We start from the raw sequence: 4,709 nt of genomic DNA on the forward strand, positions 1-4,709 counted from the left end.
GATCAAATAGTTTCTTATCATTTTACTTTAAGAAATGCGGGGACTATCTGTATACGGTGAAATCAGGTGCCCCCAATTTAGCAGGATCGAGACGTCGCACCGAGAGTAGAAATTCGATAAAGACTAAGCCCGGGCTCGAAGGCAGAATAAGAGGCTCGAAGATCTAAATGCTCGAGGAATATCACAGCCAAGTATGACTGACTCCGAGATAGTGCCATTGTGAGTTTATTATAGAAGGACAAGATTCTCGCCACATCCCCAAGATCATGGCGTAAATTCCGGAATATATTTGTAATAATTAGTACAAATTCGTACCAGGCGGTTATACAACTGTCCCAATAAGATTCTTTACTGTAAATGGAAATGTACCTTATTTAGGGCTCCCCTCCTATATAAAGGGGACCCCAATCATTTGTAAACATCATCTAATCATTGGCAAAGAATATACTATCTTACTTTTTCGCTCATTATTCATCAGAATTGTCTTTTATCTTTATTGCCCTTACTTTATTGTTCTTGGTTCATCTCGAGGTCACTGAGCTCGAGGTCGATACTGGTCAAGTAACATTGGTTTGATTCACTTATTTCCTTCATCTATACTTTATATTTCTTGATTATTAATTGGTATTGAACTAAATCACGTATCTTTAAAATCACAAATCAAATTTAATCGTTACTCGTATTTTTGAGGTAAACACAGTACTCTACAGTTGGCTAGTAGCTAGTACGGGTGTACATAGACCGGGTTGGTTCGGATTTTACACTTACCAAACCAAACCAATTGTGTCGGGTTATTAAATCTAAAGACCAAACCAAACCAATAAAACTCGGATTTTTCACTCTCTATTTTTCTCAGGTTTTCTCGAATTTTCGAGTTATTCGGATTTTTTCGGTTTTTTTTTTCCCGGTAAAATCTTCGTAGAACAAAACATGCAAATTGTGCTCAAAATATTTCTTTAATCCGAGTAAGATACAACTATATAAAGTATTTTCCAAGAAAATAATACAAAATATGAGATGTGTCGTGGCATTATCCTAAAATATTCAACAATAAAGACAATAAAATTATGTAATATAAATATTTCTAATTAAAAAGCCATAATAAAAATAAACATAATCTAAAAGTACTAAGTCATGCTAAAATAAGTAGACTAATAAGGGAGTATTAATTACATGACTAAACGCTAAAGAAAAATAAAAATAGGTTATGCATTTTTATCTAAATTATTGCAAAAAAAAAAAAAAGATATTCAATACATTCCCGTTCGTAGTATTGAATTGAATGTCTTTTGTTAGCATGAGTATTGATTTGATTTTGATTTGAGCTTTTGTTAGCATTATTTAATTTACTAATGTTAATGGCTATAAAACTTATTGGAACATTTAAAAGTTCTAAGTCCAACCTTGAAATAATACCTTAAACAATAAAATTATGAAAATTTTTAAGAAATATTTATAAATTACATCACAATAAGTATATTTATATATTAAATATATTTAAAATTTCTATATATGTAATGTCGAGTTGGTTTGGTTTCGGTTTGACTTTCTTTAGTTAAAATCAAACCAAACCAATTATGGCCGGTTTTGTTTTTTCCAACACCAAACCAAATCAAACCAAACCATAATCGGATTTTTTTTCTCGGTTTAACTCAGATTATTTGGTTGGTGCGGTTTGTCAGTTTCCTTGTACGTCCCTGGTAGCTAGGCAACTTGAAGCTGACATGAGAATTCACATGCATGCTTAGATCAACTGAACTGAATCCAGGTTGTGGATTGTTGTACGTGTAAATTAATTAACTCACACCACGTAGCATAGAGCAGTGATTGATCCGATTATGGGGTCACATGTTCGACAAACTCAACGCTTTTGAATTAGATCCGGAGACGAACTCAGGATTCGAAAATCGCGGGGTACTATAATATTTAATATAAATTTATTACTGTTCGCAAAGATTGGTACGAGAACTTATGCTAATATCTGATTAGTTTTGAAGACATTTACAAGTATATATAGAGTTTTTATCGAAGTTTTTGGGTGCCCGTGACCCCTCAAAGTGTAGGTCCGCCTCTGATTAAATCCTATCTATATGTGCAAAATATTAGTATAAATAGAATCAAATATATATATTTTTAAATTCACTCTCAACTCAAAAGTCACATGATGTAATTTTAAGATTTACCATTGACAAGCATTTGGACATGAATTGGTTGATAATTAAAAGAGAATAGAATTTGAAGTTTAAGTCGAGGATATTATGGAGAAAAGCTTCCCTTCTATTTATGATATTGCACATGCATACAAATACGGACGATCGAATGCATTGAATATGCAGAAGGTGGTTGTGTGTACATATATCCTCACATCACGTAGCATATAATGTACATTAATTGTTGATAAGGAGAGAAGCTTCCCTCGTTCGACTTCAATGGGCTGAGGACCAACAAGGACTACAGTCTACACATAGCTAAATGATTTCTAATATGTAGATATGATGAGGAGAACCTATTTATCAATTAGTAGTACTATTTCGATAGAAACTTCCAATCAATGTTTTAAAATGTGTGGGTAAGAGGCAAAGCATTTTATCTAATACGTAGTGAAGCGTAATGAGCTTTTAATTTTTAATGTTATATATATAGATATATATCAATTATAAATATGCTAATATGTACAGACCATGTAAATATTTTTTTTACTTGAAAAAGTAAAAGACGTAAAGATACTAGTTCCTGATAATTCAAAAAATAAAAATGATAATAATATAAAATTATTTTGTTAAAATCTAAAAATTGGAAAACAAATCACAAATGCTGATTGTATAATACAAATAGCCTAGAGTCTTCAAAAAAAATATCTAAACAGAGCAATACCAAAAGAAATTCTAAAACTAAAAATTAACTTAGAAAAGAATAAAACGAAAGACATGAAAAAAATGAAGCATAAAGAAGGGAAATGCAAGAACTTTTGAGATTTTTAGTTTGATAATTTATTATGAGTTAACTTTTGGATATTTAAATTTTTAAAAAATATTATTAAGCAATTCTGATTCAAATTTGTAAAAGTTCTCGAGACTTACACCCGAAATGAATGCCTAGAACGTTGGGACTTACGCTTAGGTGAACGCCCGGAATGTTGGAGCTCGCCCCTCGCCAGTACCTTCGCCCTAGAGCTTGCCCCGAAAACGCTTTTTAAAATACTGACAGGGCCGACTCCAACCTTATGTGGAGTAAGGTTTGTGTCTTAGGCCCCATTTTTAAAGAATAATAGGTTCATAGATATTTAAAAAATAATATTTAATATTTTTAATACAAAATTAGATTTTTTAATATAAAGAAAAGAATTTTTTTTAGATATATAAATAAAATAATAATTTTGACTTACTTAAAAATGTGTAGATGAATAGTTTTCATAACTTTTAGTTTTTCATTTTTTACTCCTTCATTAAAAAATTTGCTTTCTCTTTCCTTAATTTGTCCAGTCAATCTTTCTTTTTTTCCCAATCTCTTCATATTTCAGAAAATCCTACATATTTTTTATATTTCTCCTTGATATTCTTACTCATTTCTTTCTCCAAGATTTCACTAGTTCAAGTGGTCAACACTATTTTTAAGCTTCAAATAGTTCTATACTTCTATTGCTTTGTAAAATCTTATCTAAGATCAACAATATATCTTAAGAAAGATTAAATAAGTTGGCTATATTATCAATCGAACAAGAATTATTAGAGAAAATCGATTATAAAAAAAATTATTAACAACTTTATATCTCAAAAATTAAAAGAATAGACTCCAAATAAAAATATATCTTATAACTTTCGTTTAAAAATTTAAGCCTCGTATTAAACTTTAGCTTTAGGCCCTGTATGTGATTGGCTGCCCCCGAATATTGCTTCCAACATTCACTCCCTAATAATATTGCTAGTGTAAAAACCCTTTTATAAAAAACTTAGTTTTATTCTGGTAAATATCCCCTACACTTAAATGTCAATTAGCTTCTAAATTTGACACCTACTTCCAAAATTTTACACAAAGCTTCATTTTGGCTAATATGGGAACCAGAAGCTGATACGACAGTGCACATTCAATTGGTTGAGAATTAAAAAGGACAACACACAGCTAAAAGATTCCAATTTGCAAATCTGAGAAAAACAAATTTATTATTTCGATAGAAACTTCCAACTAACCTCCTTCTTTGCATTTAATAATCATATATGAAAGGGAAAGACTGACTCATCCATGACTGTTGTCTTCTGCTTGTTGCATAGAAGAAATAGTAGACAGCTATTACTAATTTGGTAGGGTCATTTATTAAGATACAATGAATCCCTAAGAATTGTTTGATTTTATTGGAAAAAAATAGATATCACTACCATATTAAAATAAAGACCCAAATTGATGAGCTATAGAGTAATAATATTATATTCCTCGATTTTTTTTTTTGCGAGGACCATGGAGGAATTGATGAGCTATAGAGGAATTTTTTTTTGTTCGAATATCTTTTAGTTGTACATAGTATCTCTTGATGATATCATAATTGAATTGTTACGGTGGAGCGGTAAGTACTCATTCATCCTTATCAGAGGTCTTCGATTCGAGTCTTGGGTATGGAGTCGTTATTATTAAGGAGAGCTTTACCCCTCAAAGTAGGACTTCTGGCGCGAATCCAAATTTAGTCGGACTCCAATACGGATAGCGTACGCCGGACT

Source organism: Nicotiana tabacum, chromosome 5, assembly GCF_000715075.1.
Source record: "Nicotiana tabacum cultivar K326 chromosome 5, ASM71507v2, whole genome shotgun sequence".
Taxonomy (NCBI): Eukaryota; Viridiplantae; Streptophyta; class Magnoliopsida; order Solanales; family Solanaceae; genus Nicotiana; species Nicotiana tabacum.